Here is a 24,641-nt window from a genome sequence, read left to right as displayed (position 1 = left end):
ATAAAAATTGACCTGCCATCTGACTCAGTGATCCCACTTCTGGGAATATATCCTAAGGAACCCCAAATACCAGTCACAAAGAGCTTATGCACACCTATGTTCATAGCAGTGCAATTCACAATAGCTAAGATCTGGGAACAGCCCAAGTGCCCATCAGTAGATGAGTGGATAAAAAGCTGTGGCACATTTACACCATGGAATACTACGCAGCTGTCAAGAGGAAGGACCTTTTGGCCTTTGGCACAGCATGGAGGGAACTAGAGAGTATTATGCTAAGTGAAATAAGCCAGTCAGAGAAAGACAAGTACCACATGATCTCACTTATCTGTGGAATATAATAAAATAAGCTGATGAACAAAATGAATCCAGAGACATAGAAGCATGGAACAGGCTGAGGGATCTCAGAGGGAAGGCGGGGAGGGGCAATGGGTGGGGAGAGATTAATCACAGAACTTTTATGTTTATAAGCATAACCCAGGGACACAGACATTGGTAGGGGGAAAGCCTGGGGTGGGATGGATGCGAGGTGGAGATCAGTGGGGATAAAAAGGAGACATCTGTAATATTTTCAACAATAAAGATAAAGAAACTTAAAAAAACAACAACACACAACCTTAAGGACTTTGAGTGATAATGATGTGCTAATGTAGGTTCATCAGTTGTAATGAATGTGCCACTTTCCTGGGATGCTGACAATGGGGGAGGCCACGGGTTTGTGGGGGAAGGGGGTAGACGGGAAATCTCTGTACCATTGAATGCATAAATAAGTGGAACAACAAATCCATGTGGGAGGGGATTCTCTCTCTCTCCCTTCCCCTCTCTCTCAAAAAATCAATCAATCAATTTTAAAAAATAATGTCTACTAAAACACACACACACACCTTAAGGCAGTTCCAATTCCATCAACCAGAGTCAATGGGAGACGTGAAAAGCACAAATGGTAAATTCACAGCTCCAGTTTGCCGCAGCAGTTTCAACTGTCTGTCCTTCCATTCTTCTTTCAGCGTTACCAAGAGGGCCACCTCGAGCCTCTATGATGCCTTCATGGGCCTGCAGTGGGGAGCTTGGGGAAGGAAGGGGGCGCCCCTTCCTCGGGCCGTGCAGCCTCAGCCAGGCCTCAGCTTGGCAAGTGGGGCCGCAGCTGGATCCAGCTCCTCTGCCTCCTCACGCAGCGGCCCTGCTCAGCTGTCACCGCGATTTGGAGCCATGTGTCTTTACCCTTCCTCTGACCAGTCGGAGATGAAAGCAGTATTGCTTCACTGAAGCAGAGGGAAGGGAAAAATTAGAAGAGGGTCTAGGAGAAGAAACCTCTGAACACAGGCATACCTGGAAGATGCTGCGGGGTGGGTTCCACACCGCCGTAATAAAGCGACTATCACAAAGAGAGTCATCTCTTTGCTGGTGGAGGGTCTTGCCTTCAACCTTAAAAACACACCACCTGTGCACGCAATAAAACGAAGCACAATAAAGCCGGGTCTGCCTGTAGTAGAGTTCACTCTTGAACCCTTAGCAGCAGGTGTTTCATCTGACTTCTCTCATTCTAAAGCCACAGCCTCTGCTAAAAAGCCAGAAGTATATTTACATAAGATAGATTCAACCAGAAACTATCTGAATTAATGTCGGAGGACCTGACCCCACTCTGCTCCATGACAGCCGGGACAGCATCTAGTTTTTCTCACTGTTGTTTCCTTCTCTCTTAATGCGGTGCTTGGTAGATAAAAAAGGGTTCAATAAATATTTACTGGCCAAATTGGTGTTTTTTTTTATAGGAAATAATAAAGCCAATTGCTGCACTCCTTTCACAGGCATGAGAGCATTTCCCTTAGAGCTTAGGCACCATAGAAATGCTTCAAACATTTGAAAATCACTATGTATGAGGAAGAAGGGCAGGTGGGAGAGAAACGCACTGATGAAGTCTGCAACAAGCAGTTTGGTAGTCGAGAACCTGGGTTTTGGAGTCAGAGAGACCTGGGTTAGGATCCCAGCTTTTCCGTCCGCTGACTTGGGGGCACCACAAAAGGTGACTTAAACTGTCTCAGTTTTCTCATCTCTAAAGTGGGGTAATAATGCCCACCTAACAGGGTGGTTGAGAGGATTAAATGACAATATATGTAAGAAATGTTTAGCACAGTTACCAGCACATAGTAAATAATACATAGTAGCTATCAACATGCCTGTGCCTTCAGAAAGCGAGAAAAAAAATAAAAGAGTGGAAAACCATGCAAATACGGCAAAATCTTGACAACTGGTGAATCTAGGTGATGTGTATATAGGGGTTCGATGTATTGTTCTTCCTACTTTTACGTATTGAAATTTTCCATAAAAAATGTCAAGTTATAAAGCAGAAAATACAAAATAACACAATTGCCGTCAAGCCAACCAAATATTCCATCAAGACTTCACTAATTCCCTCAATCAATCAAGCACTGTGTGCCATCTCCATATGGGATGCTGGAGTCCCTGCCCTCAGGGAGCTTATAGTCCAGCTGGAGACAGACATTAATTATATAATCACACAAATAAATATATAACCACAGGTTAAGAAAATGCTCCAAGGGGAATGATCTGGCTGTGCCAGGAGGGGAGGGAAGGACTCAGTTTAGAGAAGGGAGCCAGGGAGGCCCCCGTGAGGAACTGGCGCGTGAACGAACACCCGAAGGAGCTTAGCTGGGCAAAGGGAGAGGAGATCGCACCCAGGGGGAGTGGCCAGCGTGGGCAAAGGTCCTGAGGCAGGGTTGGAGGGAGGGCCAGTGCGGCTGGAGCACCATGCCGGGAGAAGGCGGCTCAAGAGGAGACTGGAGAGCGGAGCAGGGTTTGGAGGCCCTGTAGAGCTTTGGGTCTTAGTCCTCTGTGCATTGGAAAAACCTCCAAAGGGAGTGACAGGTACAGTTATCCATTAAAAAAGTTTTACTCTGCATGCAAGAAACAGATTAAAGAAGCCATATTTGTGTATGCATGGAATCTATAGGAGAATACACAAAAGGTCAGTAGCAGTAGCTGCCTCCGGGGAAGGCAAGTGGAAGATGAAATAAGAGGGGTTGGAGGGAGACTTAATTTTCACTATAGATGCTCTTTTGTATTGTTGATGGCTTTTCAGTTAAAAAGAAAGCAAACCATCATTTTAAAAGAAAAGCATCCCCTATCCTCAAAGGAAAAAAATATCTAAATCACACACCACGAGCACATGTGTGGATGTGTGTACGTGCACACATCCTCACAACATTGGGTTACGGAGCAATAGAGCAGAAGACAGGCCGACAACAGGTCTCAGCCCAAACCAAAGCCCCCAGTGACTGACTTCAGTGTCCATGCCTTGCAGTGGTGCAGCCTTCCAGCGGTGCAGCCCTCCCGAAGGCCCAGCAGGGGTGGTTTCCAGAAAGAGCGCTGGAGTTTTGAGAGACTTTTAAGGCAGTGGCTCTTGGAGCACCACCCAGGACACAGTGCCAGGAGAGCATGTTCAGGTGCACACAGGTGACTAGCTCCTGAAGGGTTCTCTAGGGGGGTGCAGGGCTTTCAAAGGTCCTCTCGAGAAGCCTTGCTCCAGGCATGGGAAGGGCATTTACAGCAAAGTAGAGATGATGCCTCTGGTCAGTGGTGAAGCAGGGGCCTCATCAATGCCCCATCTTTAGGAAGTGACATCTGCTCCCTGCAAAGTGTATGCGGCGTCTTACAGCAGGCAGGTGACAGCTGATGCAAAGGGGCCGATTTTGTTAACTTTGGCCTCCACTACGGCCTCTCCCTTCCTCCCTCCTTCCCGTCTTATTCTACCAATCATTTGATTACAATTCACTTGAGCACTTTCTTTGTGGCCTGCAGTAAGTAAATAGCGGGTTTTGTTATGTGATAGGACCGTCAGTTATATTTTTTATTCTTTCTCGTCTCTAATTCTTCCCCAGGAAACACGTTTATGTTTATGGTATAGAAGGGCGTGGGGAAATGTTTCTCAGCGCTTGCATACAATTTTGCCACCAAGAGATTAGAAACTGCAACTGCCTCTTTGTGCTTTGCCATCAGAAATGCAATATGAAAAAAAATTAGGGTGTTTTTTGGGGGGAGATAGGTGTTGCCTGAACTTTGACCCTAACGTTCATACTTTTCCCCCCTCTCACATTCTTCAAAGGCCCAAGTTTCGCTTTATTTCTCGATTCTCCACCCCACCTCCAGTGCCCCCAGCCTGTTCCCCCAGCACCTGCTAGCTGGGCACCCTCCTGAACCGTATTGTTCACTTCAGCTGCCTTTATAAATTAACTTTCTAAACTGGGAAAGCAATACTCCACACCGCTAAGCAGAGGCAGTTTCGCTAAGACAGATGGAGACAAAGAAGTGGGACCACATTCACTTGAAGATTTGCATAGGCCCAGACGCCGAAAGCCGGGGCATCTAGAATTCAGCAAGTTTGTTCTCACAACTCCTGAAAAGCCACCAGCCTCTTGGTCCCCAGCCTCCCTCAGCGAACCTCCACCCCTCAGGACCACAGCTGTATAAATAGGGGCTGAGTGCCTGCCCCAGAGTCACGCGGCCGGCCTTCAAATCCACAGGCTGCCAGTCCAGCTCCGGGGACAGGAAGAAAGTGCTTCACTTCACTAAATCTCTGTTTCCTCATCTGTGAAATGGGGATAACACCTGAATTAAATCAGATACTGTGTGTGGTACCTAGTAAGCATTTAATAGATGTGAACTATTTTTAATTTCAGTAATTCTGCCACGTCTTCCTGCCTCCTCTCACCCCATTTAAAGATTTCTTTTTTTCAAATTTCAGAGAGGAAGGGAGAGGGAGAGGGAGAGAAACATCAAGGATGAGAGAAAGTCATTGATCGGCTGCCTCCCACATGTCCCCTGCGGGGGACCAAGCCCACAGCCAGGGCATGTGCCCTGACTGGGAATGGAACCTCCATCTCCTGGATCATAGGTCGATGCTCAACCGCTGAGCCACGCCGGCCAGGTTTTCTCACCCCATTTAAATGGCTATCATTTAGATGTCTATTTTGAATTAAAGAATCTTCATTTTATCTCTGGATAACTTGGGGGATTTTTGTCTGGACAGCCTGTGAAGTGTCACAAACCTAAGCAAAAAAGAATTCCCTGGTTAGAAAAATAGATAGATAGATAAATAAATAGATAAATAAGAATGCAGTGTTATTGAAACCAGCTTAGAACAGGGTTCTGTGCACGGAAAGAGGAGGCGGGAGAGAGGGGGGAGCGGGAGCAGGAGACAGTGCAGACTGAAGGCCGCCGTGGAGAGCAGATGCAGAAGCAGTCCCGGTGGGAAGCGCCCAGAAGAATTAAACCTTTAGATTCGTCTTCAATAATGTTATGGAGCGGGATCAGCAGAGAATCTTAATAGGTTATTTGAGATTTTAGAATATTACATCTAGAAGAATGGTCTCAACTGAGGACAATTTTGTTCCCCAGGGGACACTGGGCAAAGTCTGAAGATCTTTCTGGTTGCCACGAAGGGGTACGGGGAAGGCTATTGACATCTACTGAGTAGAGGCTAAACATCCTACAAGATACAACAAAGAGCTGTCCGACCAAAAATGCCAATCGTGGCAAGGTTGAGAAACCCTGATCTGAATTTTCACATTTTGAGAGAAATGCATACTTGTCTCCCTTTGCCTTTAAAAGATGAGTGTTCCCTGAAGTTATCGATAGTGTTTTCAAATATGTTCATTCCTGACAATAAGACCGTGTTTTCAGATGCAGCTAATAACAGCATCTCCCTTTTCTTTCACGTTTCCGGGGATCACCCTCCCTTACCTTATGCCTTCACCCTAAAAACACTTTTTTCATTTCAAGAAAGGAATTAAAATGCAGGAAAGCAGTAGCCACATACGTTAATGATTATGTGCTATCGCAATCAAGTTCCAGGCCCAGTAGCCTTCTCATCAATGCTTCTTTAGATAAGTCAAGACACTTCACTAGAATGGGCTGCTGTCCAAGCAGGTTAAACTGAAAGAGCTGGTAGCGCCCTACAGAAAAAAAACTTATCAACACGATTAATCAGAGTTTCACTGGCTGTTTGTTAATGCATTTCACCAATCAAACAACTAAGGAATGCGACTGCTGGCTGTTGACCTTGTAACCCAACACCACTATGCTGTGTTAAATTGATAAATTAGTTGAAAAGAATGTTTACCTCCCTTTACTGTATGACTCTGCTGGGCTTCCTTTAGAGGCAGATGAGCCTGGCTTCCAAGAGTCCAGGGTGTAAAGCAAAGAAAGACTCAAAGAACCCGAACTCACCATGAATGTATTGCCTATTACTCTGGATGACACGGCTACTCCAAAGCCCCTTGAGGGCTAAAGGCCATATCCCGTCTTAGAAGCTGCCCCTCTATTCATATCCATTCATATCCACTAAGGGAGAAAATCAGAGGTCTCCCCAGGAAGCTATGAGCCTCTCAGGTGGGAACACTGGGTCGTGCCCTCCAATCACACTCCTTTTCCGAGCTCCTTGACTCTGGTGGCTAATTCAGATCTGAGATGTACCATGCAAACACAAATGGCATTCCAGACAATCGCCCATCACTGACCAGGAATTTCAGTGCCTGTTGGCATTTGTAAGAGCCAATGAATGCATGTGTCAAGGGCTAAGGGGGTGGCTTAAAGGCTAAGTGTTTGAAAGTGGGTGGCCCTGGGGTCAGACTTAATGTCTGAATGGCTAACCTGATTGCTACTGCTTATTGAGCACATATTACAGCCCTTGTGCAAGGCACATTCTCTTCACTGGATCATTTAATCCTTACCACAGTCTGTGAGGCCACTAGGGTTATACTTCCTCAATTTGCAGATGAGAAAATGGAGACTACGAGCGGCGACACTGGCAGCCTTCTTTGGAATTATTTGAAGACAGGGGTTAGGAACACAGCTCCCTGGGCAAAATTTGCCTCTGTGCAGACTGGAATAAGTGGTGGGTGAGGCAAGATACGAAGGCCCAAGAGACTTGTAGAACAGCCCTGGGACTGCTAAGACACTCACAGCTCACAAGGGAGGGGGTGGCTTGGGCACTGGAGTTCAGGCCAGGAAAGAATCAGGAAGTCAGTCAGAAGGCCATCTGCAGGCACCCGGAGCTCCTAGGCGTGGGATGTGGCTCCTATGGGGTACAGGAGTATTGTAGGCGTTCACAGGTGTTCCCTGAAATAAAAGGATATTAGCTTTTCAGTTCAAGACCCCTTGTTTGAATTTAAATCAAGGGGGGAAAATTTGAATATGGTGCTAATATGTTTTTAAAGTTGCTACTTCCTTTTTTTTAACAAAGAGAAACAAGTCTTAGACTGAGATTCTTACTAGGGATTCAGCTAGAATTTAGAAACCTTGTTTCGTTTTCCATTGTATTTATTTTTATAGTTGCTTTCCATTTACTGCATAACACTGGTTTTCCACTTAGGGTAATAAGTTCAAGTTCTCTTTAAAGATGATTTTATTTTGTAAGTGAGCTGATATAAAGAAAACTGGTTAGCCCTAGCTGGTTTGGCTCAGTGGTTAGAGCATCGGCCCGAGGACTGAAGGGTCCTGGGTTTGATTCCAGCCAAGGGCACGGCACGTACCTTGGTTGAAGGCTTGATCCCAGGCCCGGGTTGCGGAGAGTGCTGGAGGCAACCTATCGATGTGTCTCCATCACATCGATGTTTCTCTCTCTCTCTCTCTCCCCCTCCCTCTCTCTCTCCTTCCCTTCCACTCTCTCTGAAAAGCAATGGAAAAAATATCAAGAAAGAGAAAGAGAGAGAAAGAAAACTGGTTAAATGATTGGAAAATCTCTTTCAATAAACTAGTGTGTTTACAGAAAGGCAACTCATCATTTTTTTATTCACTGATTAACAGGCCACACACACACACACACACACACACACACAGATTCCTGAAGTGAGCAGTAGTTTTGGCGTCATTCCGAAACTGCTCTGGGCACGGCAGAACATCATGATGAGGAGACAGGACTGACCTTTTCCCTGCAACAAGGGAGCAGCTTTGTACCCGGGGCAGTTTCGGGAGCAGTGTGCCACCTTCATCTTCCAGTAAAATGTCCTCGCCGGCCTCTGCACGCACAGGCTCGAGTCTGGCACGCATGCCTTTGGTTTATGGGTAGAAGCAGGAATTGAAATTAAGCCACCATCACCAGTTCACACCTCGGGCCCAACCGGTCTCACGATGAGCTCAGCAGCCCTAGAAAAGGAAGCCCTTGGAGAGAGGACCTGGATGGCTGAAGAACTTGATTGTGAGGGGCATTGCAAAGGGAAGGGGGGGTGCAGTCACACAGCTGGAAGGCTACCAGAGGCCATTTTGCCTGCTTCCCCATTTCGATCGGGGTCATGCCAGCTGAGATTAGCATACACCGAACAGCTGGCATTAGCTTGTTGCTGTTAAAGATGTCAAAAGTACAGGAAATTGAAGAAATATTCTAACAGCCATTTCTGTGTTTATCGCCCAGACTGAATACATATTAATATTTTTTTAGCCGAATTCTATGAGCCATCTTTGTAAAAAGTGCTGGAAGTGTGATTCCTCAGGGGGCTGGGGTGAATCATCCAGTGAACAGAGCTTCGGTGTCATCCAGGGCAACCCCACTCTATGCATGGAGGATAGAAAGCCAAGAGTGGCCAAGTGACTTACCCAAGGTCTGGCACGCACAGAGCCAGCTCTGGCCTGGGCCTCCCTCTGCCTTTTTAGAACCCCCAGGCCCAACCCAAAATCTAGCTACACTTTCTTTTTTCTTTTCTTTCTTTTTCTAAGTCAGAATGAGATTTCCTGGCCTCCCCGAGAGAGGCTCTGTGGAATAGGGTTAGTTCCTGACACACCAGTCAGAGAGCCTTCAAGCTTCTTCCCAAGTCTTACCACTGATAACAAGAATGACAATAGCATTTATTAAACGCTCACTCTATGCCCAGCCCTCTGCCAAGTGCTCCGTGGGCATTGCCTATTTAACCTTCACAGTCACGTTCCAAGGTCGTCCCCATGAGTCCCACTTTAGAGATTAGGTCACTGAGGCTTCAAGATGTTAAGACTCACCCGTGGGCACAACTAGAAGGAGCTGGGATAGCAGGCACTGCCGCCTCCAGTGGAACACGGGGGGGGGGGGGGGGGCTGACGTGATTCGCCAACCAGGCTCTTCTAACCCCTTCTCTCTCCCCATGACCTAAGCCATCAGGATTCCCACACCCTGCTGTGCACAAGAACCCCCTGGGGAGATGCTCAGGCCCACTGTTCGCCTACCTACTGAGTCAGAGTGTTCTAGTCGACAGCCCACAAATCTGTCTTAAAAAAGCTCCCCAAGTGCTGCTGGTTACAATGGGCTTGGGAACCCCTGTTGAAGGCTGTTGACTTTTCTGGCTGGCTGGAGCCAAAGAGTCTCGGCTGCAAGACCTCCTGCCCTTCTTTCCCCTTCGCAGCGGGCTGCTTGTGTGGTTCCATGAGAACCAGGGTGCTGTGTCCGGGCAAGGGTCCCGTCAGGTGCCTGGTCGCCTAAACAAAGTTCACACACCTGGGCTCCCCGGCCACTTGCCTGCTGCCCAGAGGGAGAGTTGTTACATGCAAGCAGAGCCAGGTGGCCAGGAGAGGGGGGGAGACAATGTCACCTTCAGTTGCCCTGCCCTCTCCTTTCTCAGGAGTCACTCAGGAGAAACCCCTGTCACGCAGCTGTCCCCCTGCAGGGAGAGAGACGGTCCTTCCCTGTGTGTCTATCATCTCTTCTAGTCAGTTGGCGTCCCGCAGAGCCTGGGGTCAGGAAGTCCCCAGCAGCTTAGTCAATATTACTGAATCGACTTCACCGAAGCCCAGGCAAGGTGGAGCCACAAAAGGTTGGCCAGCCTGGCCATCGGATAGGTAGGAATCTGAGGCTCACAGAGGGAAACAGAGGAGGGGTGTTTGTATTTTGACCCATATTTTTTGCATGGGAAGACTCAAGCTCAAAGAAAAGTTGAGAGGCTCCCCCTGAGTCAAATAGTGTTGAACAGGTAAGTAGGTTAGTTAGCCATCTAGAACAAGGGCCCCCTGGTTTACCAAATTAGCTCTCTGCACTCTGTGAACAGCTCTCTCTCTGTGTCTGTTCCTGGTACATATTGATGAGGTACGTTTGGAAAATATGACACCTGTGTCAGTGAGTACAGAATTATTTGGAAATTTAGTCTTAGAAAGCATTACACATATTGCCTGCACTTTTTCCTTTACATAAATCTCATGCCCACATCCAGGACTGGAACTGAAGAGCACTCGGTTTTGTCCAAGCACGTGATGAATCCAGGCCTTGCCAAAATTGGGGCCTTTCACTCACTTCTCCTTCCATAATCTTATCTGATTAGTCATCATTAAATGGTTCTCCAACTTTGTGAGTTTGGCTATTACTCAATCCAATTTCCCTCTCTTTTATTTATTTTTGTTGTTAACCCTCACCCGAGGATATTTTTTTCCATTGATTTTTTTAGAGAGAGTGGAAGGGAGAGAGAAAGAGAGAGAAAGAGAAACATAGATGTGAGAGACCCATTGACTGGTTGCCTCCCACACCGAGCCCCACCAGGGGCCAGGGATGGAATCCACAACCCAGGTATGTGCCCTTGACCAGGAATCGAACCTACGACCCTTCAGTGTGTGGGCCCACGCTCTAACCACTTGAGCCACACCTGCCAGGGTAATCCCCCTTTCTTTTAGATTTTAAAATTGTAGACAAATCAAGCATTACATAGTTTCTTGCCAAGGCTGTAAAATCTCCAGTTTGCAGGAAAACAATAGTCAATGTTTAGTGAGCATTTTCTATGTACCAGGCACTATTCCAAGCACTATACATACCTTGCCTTATTGAACTTTTGCAACACCTTTTTGAGGTCGGAACTATTATTATCCCCATTTTATACAGTAAGGAATTGGAATCTCAGAGAAGCTTGCTAAGGTGGTACAGCTGGGATTCAAACCCAGGTAGACTTACAGCAGGACCTGCCCCTTCACCATAGTGTTCCTCATAATTCTGGAAATAGAGTTTGAGATATTGAGAACCATCTATTTTATCAAGATATCAACCAATATTTAGTATACCTTTGATAGGGAAGGTCCTACAGTGTTTACAAAGGTGATTTAAGAGATAGCCCTTCCTCTCACAGGGAGTCAGATAGGTTTTCAATTAATATAATAAAAAGCAGAATGTCCTAAGGGCTATATTGGAGGCACAGATAAAGTGTGATAAAAACACATAAGAAGGATAGTCAACAAGCAAGAAATCAACAATGACTTCTTGGAGGAGGTGGCTTATGTAATCTCCTTGAGTGACAAATCATGCCCTACTGGTAGAGACGGGGGAGTGAACTCCCTCACTGGCAGTGTGGTGTAATGAGTGGGCTCACCTCCAGGTACCATCACTTGCTAGCTGAGCCCTGGTTTCCTCATCTGGCCAAGTGGACCTCTCAGGGCTGTGACGATTGCTGTGTGAATAATGCATATGAAAATCTAGAATAAGACACAGGAGGGGCTCACTGATGCCCTGTCCCTTTTGGGTTCACTGAGTCACTTCAGAACCCATTGTTCTGGGGCCGCCGTCCAACAAAGCCTAGTCAGTGTTGACAAGAGTGGCTCTGAGAAAGCACTCTTGTCAAGGCTTGACTTGAGTGAAATATTCAAAACCAGGCCACTTCAACTCACAGCAGAGTTCGTAAAGGAAATGAGCAGTGAGGCTTGACTTCAGCGGTGTGGCGAGGAGCTACTGTAAGAGAACAAATGGACTGTTTATCAGCTCTCTATCTGTCCCTAACAAAACCATGTGAAATGAGGCATTAAACTCCTAGTTTTTTAAAAAGATGACAAACACTGACTAATTTACTGGAGTAGAACATATTGAGCCAAATGTTTAGTTTTGCATTAAATCTATATCTAGCATTTTCATTAAAAGGGGCCAAATGTAGACTTTACTGATGCTTCAGTGCCCATTTCAGATTAATGCTTAGCATTTAAAACTGTGCGTGAAATTGCAAATGTATCAGCAAACACAGAAGAAGGACCAGACTAAGTGCTATGTGCTTCTTCATAGCCAGCCATTTCCGAGGCTGCCAGTGTGTTATTGCCAGGTTGTTTGCCCACACTTGCGTAGGCTGTGAGTAGTTAATATCCCTGATTGCTTAGTTAAATATCTCTTTAGACTGAGAGAGAGGGGGGGCATGGAAGAAATAGGGGGAATCATATCATTGTTGTGCAATGAACAATTAAATCATGATACTTCTTGATTCCTATTTCCAGGTAATTAAGCTAGTACCTTTCCGAAAGAAAAAAAAAGCTGCTAACTTCCTTAATGGTCATTCATGGCCACAATTTAGCTGACATAGGTAAGGAATAAAAAGAAGTAAAGACCTTAGAGTAAAAATAATTATTTTTCAGACAGAACCTAATTTGTGCTACCGCCAAAACTAGTAAGATGAAAATTTTCCTCATTATGAGATGAGAACTTTTATTTATTTTTTAATGATCTCAAACCTCCACTCAGATATGTGGTTATCCAAATGGCTGGGGAGGAACTCTGGAATGTAAGACACAGCAGGTCCTCAAATAGCATCATTTTGTTCAAGGTGATTTCGTTATAGCATGACCGAGGGGAAAATCAATTTCTGGCGGGGGCCACTGTCTGTGTGGAGTTTGCAGGTTCTCCCCAGGTCTGCTTGGGTTTTCTCTGGGGACTCTGGTTCTCCCGCATCCCAAAGACGTGCATGCGAGGTGAACCGGCGTGTCCGCGTTGTCCCAGTCTGGGTGGGTGTGGGTGTGGGTGTGGGTGTGGGTGTGAGTGCGCCCTGCAGTGGAAGGGTGTCCTGTCCAGGGTGCATTCCCACCTTGCAACCTAAGCTGCTGGGACACGCTCCAGCCACTGCCACCCTGAACTGGAATAAGCAGGTTGGAAAATAAAGATGACTTGTTTGTATTCATTCTTCTTAAGTGTCTGGATAGCTCACTTTTATTTCAATGTTTAATATTAGAAGTGTTTGGGGTCTTCATTTAGAAGCTTGGTGATGTTTTTGTGACCAGATAGGAAATAACTCTTGTTTATACCCATTAGCCTATGGTAAAAGTGGTTTCCTTACATGCTGTTTCGCTGAAAGTCGAGTTTCCAAGAACCTATCAACACCGTTGGGCAAGGACTCAGAGTAATGAAATGCCATGTAAGTGAAAAGTGATGCAATTCAGAATAGGAAACGGGCTCGCGTCATTTTTACAGAAGCAGGTTTTGGTGTCAGGCTCTTGGGTTCTAACTCCAGCTTTGGTCCAACTGGCAGATGCACTGAAATATGGACTGGAAAAGAGTTAGTTCTTCAAAGGGACGGAGGTGGTGTTCCAAGAGAGGAAACACAGGGATACAAGGAGATGGAAACAACAGGTGTCCAGGCCACTTCAAAGAATGATAATGTAACTGAAGGGTGGAGGGCAGGGACCAAAGGCCCCTCTCAAACCCACAGCACAGATCAGGGCCCAGAAGCGAAAGAATTTAAAGCCGAGACTGACAATTCATTTCAAACTAGCTTGAGGGCCCACAAAATAGATTCACATCCAGCCTACCATATACAATAGCAGCTCCATATCAGGGTGTGCCCCAAGCACAGCCCAGATGGTGCCCGCGAGCCATCTGAGCAAGCGGTATAAGCATAGCGTCCAGAAGGAAGTTTATGATTGGTTTTCAAGTAAGGAATTGGAATCTCAGAGAATCATCGACTGGCTGCCTCCTGCATGCCCCCACCAGGGATCGAACCCACAACCCGGACATGTGCCCTGATCAGGAGTCGAACCATGACCGCCTGGTCCATAGGTTGACACTCAACCACTGAGCCAACACCAGCAGGGCTAGAATGGCTTTTTAAAAACTAACAAGCCCTAGCTGGTTTGGCTCAGTGGTTTAGAGCATCAGTCTGCAGACTGAAGGGTTCCGGTTTGATTCTGGCAGAGGGCACATACCTCTGTTGCAGGCTTGATCCCTGGCTCCAGTCGGGGCTTATGTGGGAGGCAACCAGTCGATGTGTCTCTCTCACATCAGTCTTTCCCTCTCTCTCCCTCTCTGAAAAGCAGTGAAAAAATATCCTCGGGTAAGGATAAAATAAAAACACCAAAAAAACCTGAAAATAATAAGTGCTGATGAGGATTGGGAGCAATGGAACTCTCTTATACTGCAGGTGGAAATGCAACACGGTGCGGCCACTATGGGGAATTGAAAAGTGTCCTCCAAAAATGCATATTCATTCTGAACCTCAGAATGTGACCTTATTTGGAACTAATGTTTTGCAGATATAATTAATTAAGATGAGGTCATAATTTATTAGGGTGGGTCCTAAATCCTATAAATGATGCCCTTAAAAGAAAAGGAGAACACAGAGAAGCACCTGAGAGAAGAAGACCACTGAAGATTGAGACAGAGATTGAAGAGTTGCAGCTGCAAGTCAAGGAGTGCCAAGGAATTCCAGGAGCCATCAAAGCAAGGGGGAGGCAAAGAAGGATTCTCCCCTAGAGCCTTTAGAGTGAGCATGGCCCTGCCAACACCTTGATTTCAGGCTTCCAGCCTTGAGAGAACAGATTTATGTTGTTTTAAGACATCAAGTTTGTGGTAATTTGTTACAGCAGTTCTAAGAAACTGAAAAACAGTTTGTCAGTTTCTCATTAAGTTAAATCTGCATTTATCATGTAACTCGGGAATCCCATTCCTAGAAATCTGCCCAAGAGAAATGAAAACTTACATTTACACAAAAACCTTTAAGGTGAGCTGTTTATAGCAGCTTTATTTGTAATCACCAAAAACTGGAAACAATCCAAATGTCTTTCAAGTGGAAAAGGGATGAACAAACATTGATACTATGGTATAAGACTCAACAATAAGAGGAACTGTTACTAAATGTAACAACATAGATGAATCATCAATGCATTCTGCTAAGTGAAAAAAGCCACACTCAAAAGGCTACGCATTGTATGGTTCTATTTGTATGGCATTCTAGAAAAAGCAAAACTATAGGGACAAAGAACAGTTGAGTGGTTACCAGGGATTGGTGGTGAGAAAAGGGGTTGACTACAAAGGGACAGCAGGAGGAGGAGGGAATTTGGGGGGTTATGGAACTGTTCTCTGTCCTGACTGTGAGCGTGGTTATACAACTCTTTGCATTTGTCAAAACTCATAGAAGTATACAGCCAAGAGTAACTTTTACTGATTGTAAATTATAAATAGATAGATAATAGACTAATCGATAGAAACTACATCAAAGATATAGAAACAGCTTGACACGGTAATATGCATTGTGTATTTGTTTTTCATGTCATACACATGATAGCAAAATATTCATTGATATATTTGCACTGATACATCTAAGAAGGTTAGCATTTCTTTCTACAACAATTTAGTTCAAAACACATGATTGAGCATCACTCATATTCAGTAGTTTCCTGCCTAGTGAAGGAGACTGGCAGGAGATTACAGTATTGACGGTGTAGATGGGCTTCAACAGGAACCACTTTTGAGCTGTTGTGAAAATAAATCAGATTTGTGTAATTTTCTCAAAATAAAAAATGACTTCAAAGCATCCATCTGAGAAAATAAGAACACAAAAAGAGGAAGGCAGAGAAGGATGCAAAGCTGTCTGAGCAGCCACAAACCTTAGAAAAATTAAGTACTCAATGTGAAAGGAAAAAATGGGTTTCAGTATATCTATTACCAGGTTAGCCTGGTCATGGGTTACCAACTGAGAAATGTTCCCTAGTACAAACAGATTTCTAAACTTTTACCTAAAGAAAGAAATGCTAGTAAGATCCAGTGGTCCCTAATCTTTGACAGAGGCAGTAACATATAATTCTTAAGAAAGTAGTTTCTAGAGTTAGATAACCTTAGTTTGTGTTTTTTTTTAGTTTTTTTTTTTAATATATCTTTATTGATTTCAGAGAGAGGAAAGGAGAGGGAGAGAGAGAGAGACAGAAACATCAATGATGAGAGAGTCATTGATGGGCTGCCTCCTGCACGCCCCCGACTGGGGATCGAGCCCAAAACCTGGGCATGTGCCCTGACCAGGAATCGAACCCTGATCGCCTGGATCCTAGGTCGACGCTCAACTGCTGAGCCACGCCCGGCCGGGTGATAACTTAGTTTTAATCTTTGATCTGCTACTAGATTTGTAGCCTTGGCCAAATCACCTAACCTGTAAAATGTGGATATTAAAATCTATATTACAGAGTTGCCGCACGAATTATATAACACAATGACTGCTAAAGTTTATAGTAGTATCTGGATGGAATATGATAAACCCTCAGCCAAAACAATCTTGAAAAAGAAAAAAGTTGGAAGACTCACACATCTGAATTTCAAAACATACTACAAAGCTACAGTAACCAAAACATTGCGGTACTAGCATAAATATAGGCATATAGACCACTGGGATAGAATTGGGAGTCCAGAAATGAACGCTCTGGGTATTTGACCTTTGGCACTGGTGCCAGACCATTCAATGGGGAAAGAAAAATCTCTTCAACAAGTGCTGTTGAGACAACTGGATATCTGTCTGCAAAAAGTGGAAACAACCCAATATCTATCAACTGACAGATGAATAAACAAACTGCAAATATATACAATGGAATATTATTCAGCTCCAAAAGGAGTGACGTATTGATACATCCTACAACATGGATAAACCTCCAAGGCATTGTGCTAATGTTTTAGAAGCTAGACAGAAAAGATCACATATTGTATTATTCCATTTATGTGAAATATCCACAATAGGTAAACCCATAGGGACAGAAAGCAGATTGGTGGTTGCCAGGGGCTGGAGGGAAGAGAGAGGATGGGAAATCCTCCCTCTGAATAAGTACAGGATTTTATTTTGGAGTGGTGGAAATGTTTTGGAACAAAATAAAGGTAGTAATTGCACAATATTGTGAATAGATTCAATGTCATTGAATTGTTTACTTTAAAATGATTAACTTCATGTTATGTGCATTTCACCTCAATAAATTAAAATTTTGTTAATGATTATGAATTATATCTAGGAAATATTTAACTTTACTGAGAACATTAATGAAGACTTGAAAAAAATAAAATATATATAAGCCTCAGTGTTAGCTTTTTTTTAATCTAAGGCTTTGCCTAATAAGCCCTGAAGTAGTGTAATTTTAAAAATGAATGGACTGCAGAGCAGAGCACCTGCTCCTCAGACAGTGAGACACATAATGCTTCCTAAGTTCTGTGTTTCTCAAGTTCAGTGTTATAATATACTTTTTAAATTTTATTGGGGGTGACATTGGTTAATAAAATTATATAGATTTTATGTGTACAATCTACAATACACCATCTGTATACTGTATTGTATGTTCACCATCCAAAGTCTCTTTCTGTCACCATTTATCCCCCTTAACATAAAAAAACTCACGCCCTGCCGGGCGTGGCTCAGCGGTTGACAATCGACCCAGGATCCAGGAGATGGGAGTTCGATCCCGGGTCAGGACACATGCGAGAGGCGGCCAATTGATGTTTCTCTCTCTCTCTCCCTCCCTTCCTCTCTCTCTAAAAATCAATGGAGGCATATCCTTGGGTGAGAATTAAAGGGAAAAAAGAAAAGAAAGAGAAAAGCCAGAGACAAAAGAGGGCACACTGTAGGATTCTATTTATATAAAGTTCAAAAACAGCAAATGAATCTGTGCTGTTTGGAGTCAGGAGAGTGGTTCCCCTGGGGAGGCAATGGGGACAGTGACCCAGAGGGGGAATAAGGGGGCTTCTAGGGTCCCGTAGTTCTACGTCATTTTATGGATTCCAGTTACATGATGTATACTTATTTTGTGAGTCACACACCTATAATTTGTGAACTCTTTTATAAGTTATACTTAACAAGAAGTTTTCTTAAAAATTAAACTGACATTTTACAACCAATTTAGTTTGTGTAAAAATACACATTTTGCAACCACAATACTTTGAAAAATTCTTTGAAAAGTAAAACACTGTACAAATGTCAATATATTGTAGTGTCCCATTTTCAGACAAGATAGATAATACTGAATAATGGTAAGATTCAAAACAATATATTCCAGAAATTGCAGGCTTGAATTCCCTGGTTGCCATCAGCATTGTGTTTTTCTTAATGCCTGAAATGACATCTAAACAAGGGGAAGCTGCTTCAGGCAGAATGGTATAAAGGGGATTTTAAAAACCTTAATGAGATCAGGTAATTGCTTGGTGAAGCTAAAAACGGTGCCTTCAATTAACTAATCAACAGCTTCATACATCATCGTAGCCATCTCACTCCCATCCACCTACATACCATCAAGTCGACATATGGGAGGCGAGTGTCTAAGAAACCACTTCCTCTGGACCTCTGAACCTGCACTCAGGAGCCATTTTTTAAACATTTATCGAATGAGTCTGTTCTAACTTACAATTAATGGAAAGTCTGTAGTAATGCAGGTTCCACAAGCCACTAAGGAAAGCTAAAACTCTGAACCAGGGTGTGAAGCAAACACATTTCATGCTCCATCTACATTTGTTTCTTTGCCACTCATGAAATACTTCCAGAAATCATTGAAAAATAATTGGATTTCCTGCTTCCATTTGCTTAAGTGGATGATGCTAATAAAAATAGTAATAATAACAGGCTCCCCTAAACAGTGTCATTTTTTTCAGTAGACTAGGTATATTTTAAAGAAAACTCTTGACTGAAATTGAGAAGTGTGAATTGGAAATGGAATGAAATTGCCAAATCTGGAGGGAAAGGCGGCCAATATAAACCCACAGAAGCACTTCCTCTTAAAATTCATGTTGGTAAAAAGGGGGGGAGGAACACCTTCTTTTAGTGCCTGCAGGTGTAAGTAGACCTAACCTGCCCTCCCGGCACCTATGCACCAGCCCAGCAAAGACTCTCCGCCCTGACTTTGCAACCCCTACTGTGCTTTCTGCTGTGCTCCTAGAGCCACCCAGGGAAGCTGTGTTTCCAGTGGCCACGAAATAGGAACCAGAATGACAGTGCGAGGCTCGGAGAGGGAGAGAAATGTCTCTCCTCTCTGTTGGGGAGGGCACATGGTTTTCACTTTCATTCTGTAGTACAGTATTTATTAAAGGTTTACTGCATGCCAAGCACAGCGCTAGATGCCAGGAACCGAGAGTAAGCCATTGCGTGGCTGAGCGTTCATAGGCCCCGTGGAACATGCATCGATGGGTCAGACGAAGAAGAAATCTACTAAGCGGTTTATATAATAGAAACACCAAATAACATGGACCAGAGACAGACTTTTTTTTAACACTTTGAAAGATATAAAGCATATTATGTAATGCTCATTTCCCCAGAAAACTGGAAATGGTACCCCAGTCAGTTTATTAGTTTCCTAGGGTAGAATAAAGTGCTACATACACAGAAATTGCATATCCCCTATATTATATTGTAATCCCTTCCAGATTTAAAGCTACACTTGAATTCAGGCAACAACAACAAAAAAAGACCAAAAAAATGAACAAAAGCCCTGAACTCTCTTCTTGTAGTTAGAATTTGACCTGGCTTGATACCTTCTCAAGGGTACAGATTAAATCAGGAAGTTCACTTTACAACATTGGTTTAGTAATTGAGGTCTTGGGCTTAACTTCTTGGTGACAGTTCCCTTATCTGGAAAACAGGGCTGATAACAGTATCTACTTCAGAGGGTTTTTATGAGAATTACATGATATAAAGTATGTGAAGTATTTATATAATATTTAATATGTAGCAAATGCTCAGTATATGTTCATTCATTTATTTAACACATATTTATGGAGCACCTAGTATGTGTCAAGCTGGAGATATATAGCAGTAGACAAAACAGACAAAAATCCCTACCTTCATGGCATTAACATGTCAATGTGGAGAGATCAGTAATAAATAGGTGAAAATATATCCAATTGTAATAAGGGGAATGGGGAAAAATAAATTGTGGGAGGGGAATAAAGAAGACAGGGGGCTGCGATATTAAATAGGATGGCTAGGGAAGGCCAAGCCTGAGGGAAGCGAGGGAGCCAGCCAGGAGGCCAGCCGGGGGAAGAAAATTTCAGACAGGAGAAACAGCAAACGCACAGGCGAAGAGCTCTGTGTGAATAAAGGGTAAGAACAGCGGTCCCTAACCCTTTCCCCAAATTCTGAAACGCAGAAACCTCTGAAGATGCTAATTATATTTATCCCCTGCCCTCTTTCACCTCCAGGTCTGCGAACCCGAGCAGTCCCCTCCCTGGAACAGCATTCGTTCTGTTTTCTTTCTCCTGAAGAAGCCCCTCCAGAGGCTCTGCAGGGCATGCTGGGCCGCACCTCGCTGCAGCAGCTCTCCGCCAGCTCCGCTGCACTGCAGAGCGACCTACTAAGGGCTTCACCCCAAAGCAGACAAATATTATTACTCTTCTATTGTTATTGTCACTATTATTGCTTATCCTGCTCCGAAGGGGTGGGGGCTAAACTAAAGAACTGCTCTTGGAAGTCTGGGGGCAGTGTATCAGGACTCCAACAACATCTCCCTCAAACTCAGACTTTCCACCTGAAAGCTGAAAGTTTCTATGTATTTGAAGAAAATCTTGGCCCTAATTGGTGTATCTGAAAAGTTAAAATTAGTCATTTTCTATTATTATTTTATTTATTATTTATTGATTGATTTTTAGAGAGAGAGGAAGGGAGAGGAAGAGGGAGAGAGAGAGGAGAGAGAGAAACACCAATGTGAGAGTGAAACATCCAATTGGTAGGTTGTCTCCTGCACACCCTGCATGTGCCCTGACTGGGAATCCAAAGGGCAGCCTTTCCATGCAGGGGCCATGTCTCTCCAACCAACTGAGCCACACTGGCCAGGTCCATTTTTTATTCTTAATGGGTAAGTAACCTGAATTTGGAAGAGGAAGCCTAAGATGGGGAGAGAAGGGGAATCAATAAAAAGAAGCAGAGCCGGCCAGGCGTGGCTCAGCAGATGAGCACCAACCTCAGATCAAGGAGATCCCGGTTCAATTCCCAGTCAGGGCACATGCCCGGTTGCGGATGCAATCCCTAGTGGGGGGCGTGCAGGAGGCAGCCAATCAATGACTCTCATCATTGATGTTTTTCTTTCTCTCTCTCCCTCTCCCTTCCTCTCTCTGAAATCAATAAAGATATATTAAAAAAAAAAAAAAAAGGCGGAGAGGTGAGGAAGGATGAAGGGCATAATTCAACTACAAAAGAAAAATATAAACGAGATTCATGGAAACTAACTGGATTGGAATTTCTCCTCCAGAAAGTATCTGTGAATGGGGGGATGGGGTTATCTTTAACCCATTCTTATAGTAGTCTTTAGAAAGTGTTGAGATTTTTTAATATTTAAGAATTTGAATGCTACCAAACTCCCCTTCCAAATTAGGAAAGACTCTAATGGTTAGAAAATAGGCTTAATTTTTTTAAGTGAGAGGTTGTCTTACTGGCTTTCATCTGGAAAATTGCTTGAAATTGGCAGTGACTTTTTTCTATTTTTTAAGTAGCTACACAGGATAGGGTTCATTTTGTGGTGACCGCCGGATGCTCCAAAGTCAAGATCCTCTACAGACAGGAAATGCCTTTGCCAGCTCCAAGGTCTCCTCCCTACAGCCCTGTCTATTGTCTGCAGAGATTTGTGTACATCTGACTGAGGAGGTTTCCCGCCTGCAACTGCAAATCAAAGAGCTGCCTAAAAAGAAGGGAATCAGTGGGGGCTTTCTAGCTTTTCTGGCTCACACTTGGTGCCTACTGTGTGCCAGATATTGATACTTCCTCTCAGTTGAGCTGCCCAAGGAACTGAGGAACTGAGACTGAGAATTCATGTTTCCCAAAGTATCTAACCGGCAAGGGAGGTGTATTCCAGCCCTGAGGTGAAATTCCTGAAGGAGGGTTCCCCACAGCCCCACCTGCAGGGGTAGCTGCTGTTCTGTAGACCTTGGACCCAGGTATTTTGGTGAGTGGGAGGAATCTCCAAAATGTTTCTCATCTGAATTCAACTACAATACCAAAAACAAAAACAAAAAATGTATCAAGGACCAAAATTATATTAGACAAGTACGGAGTCCAGCTGGAATATCATGAAACCCAAAGGAATGAAAAGTAAATGTTAAGATACCAAACTCCTAACCATTTAGAAGCATCCTGGTGACGGCTTGGTTTTCTATACTCGGTCTCATGTTGTCAGTAGTAGCATAAATATCACCTCCAATCACAGATTTAAAGGATCATTATTAGATTTTAAAGAAAAATAAAAAAGGTGAGCTTTCGGGTTTGTGTCACCTTCCACAAGGCAGTAAAACTAAAATGGAAATTTTGGTAAGTGCGGTCTGTCCCCAGCAATATGCATTTCCCCCTAAATCCAAATACATTTTCTTGAATCCCTGCCCTCCCCCCCCAACTAAAATGAATATTCACAGCAAGGAAACCACACACACACAGAGGGCTGTCAAAAGTGTTGAAAGAGAGTAGGTACTTTCACTATCAGAGATGGTTTCCTCTTTTCCCACAAGATGTCTTATCAGCTTTCACCCTGAGAAAACCATAAAAACTGAGAAAAAGAAAACTTATGCAATAGTTCTCTAAATAAAATACTACACAACAGGCTAGTCATCCCTAAAAAACGATGTTGTTTAAAGAGTCAAAGTACATCATCCAACAAAATCAATATCCTATTAAGTTAGAAAGGGTTCTGAATATCAAAGACCAAAGAACTGAATAACTTAAAATATAAGTACATGACCCAGGGGATTAATCACACACTGTCATGGTGAAATTAGGGCAATTCTTCCAATCATTAACGTTCTGCTTACAAAAATGTGCTTCTCTGTTTGTCTTTCTGCTAAATGATAACCGTTTTCAAGTTGAATCTCCTGATAAAATGAGTTAAAAACAAGACAGGAGCTGTGCTGTAAAGGTCATACATGCCGCTTCAACATGAAATCGCCAAAAGACAAACAAATGAAAAATGCCTGGATTGTAGGAAGAATTTGTAAATATTCATTGGCAATCTGCAACGGGGCACTTCAGAGAACAGTTAATGCCAACCTGTGTCCTAAGAACACTGTACTTCCTTCAGTTAACATGCTCTTGATTCTTAAGGACATGTTTACATTCAGAATATGAGCAACTTGAAGAGAGTTAGGAATAGCTTTAAATTGGAAAACTGCCTGATTTCAGGGGTTGTCTACTTTAAAGCAAGATTTCACCCCTCAGCTTCTCTAGTGTCCATCAATACATAAACCTGCATTTCCCTGCTTGATAGTCATGATACAGTTATTCTCAAGAATAAATATTAACCAGAGGTTATCTCCAGGAGCGACACACACACACTGATTTCAGGATTGCTTTAATTCAATATTAGGCCCACAAGCCTCCCATTCTCTCAGACTCTGATACAGACAGCCCCATTTTCAAAGAAGACTGATTACGACCTTTGAAACCCTGATGTAACCTGTCAGGCAGGGTCAGGGAGCTTGGAGCCTGCAGCTGATGGGAAAGGAGACCCTCCCACTGCATGTCTCCTTTGGGCTCCGGCATGAGGAGGCACAGAGAACAGGAGAAACTAGAAAGAGCTTGAACTAAGCTAGGAATCTGGGGGCTGGAAGGGGTCATGCAGATCGACTAGACCATGTTCATGCTAGAGAGAGAGAATGGGGCCAAGAGCTAAAACTTCCACTCAGACCTATAAACTTCCAGGCCTATGCACACCTCCCTGCCTAAGAACTCAATACCAACCTAAACTCACAGGCAATGCCAGGCAACGCCAGGCAACGCCGAGAAGGCAGGATAGACAGCCCCCTAAGAGCAATGACTTTTTCACTCTGTCTTCACCTGGGGGCCGACGTCTGTGGAGCCACAGCCCTGGTCAGCCCCCTTCACAGAGCCTCTGCCAGGAGGCACCCAGCTGCACATCTGGAGGCCTCCATGGAGGCAGAGGCTAGGGAAAGAGGTCCTGGGCTTCTCTGCTCACAGGTCTCTGTCATTTTCCTGGACCATTGGGGACCTGATGGCTCAGCCAGGCAAGCAGGTAGATGCAGAACAGCAACACCTGGGCCCATGGGAAGCCTCAGCCCACCTTCTGTCTCGGCCCCACACCCACCCTCAGCACTTTCATCTCACAACCCCGCTTTCTTGACCCTGCTCCCTCCCTTCAACCATCAAATGCCACAGATGGGGTGGAGAGTGACGGGGAATTCTGGCCCAGGACGCACAGTGGTTCTCAAAGCTTGGTCCCCCCACCCCACCCCCAGCAACTTTGACACCACCTGAGCCCTTGTTAGGAATGCGAATTCCCTGTCCCACCGCAGCCCGACCCAATCAGGACCGCGGCCGGGGCGGGGCGGGGGCGGCCCAGGAGGTCCCCCGAGCTCCGCGGGGGATTCTCAAGATCCCGGAGGCGTGAGAACCGCGAGCTTAGCGCGAACTCCCTCCCGGCCCTCCCGCCAGGGTCCCCATCCCGCTGGGCGGACCCCAACCCGGCGGGGCCCCGGGGGAGGGATGACTCGGTGTTGACTCACGCGGGTCAAGGACAGCGGCCGGCCCGCGCCCGCGAATCGATGGGACTCGGGCGGCCGCGCGCTTCTGTGGAGCCGCCACCGCCAGGCGCGCGCGGCTCCACCCGCCAGGCTCGGTCCGCGGGCGGGAGCCGGCCCGCAGCCCCAGACACTCACGCCCAGCACACGGCCAACACCTTGGAAAAAGCCCAAACCCACCTTCCAGGTGCCC

The sequence above is a fragment of the Miniopterus schreibersii genome (genome assembly GCF_964146895.1).
Source record: "Miniopterus schreibersii genome assembly, chromosome: 14".
Classification (NCBI taxonomy): domain Eukaryota; kingdom Metazoa; phylum Chordata; class Mammalia; order Chiroptera; family Miniopteridae; genus Miniopterus; species Miniopterus schreibersii.
Note: the sequence above shows the minus strand (reverse complement) of the source record.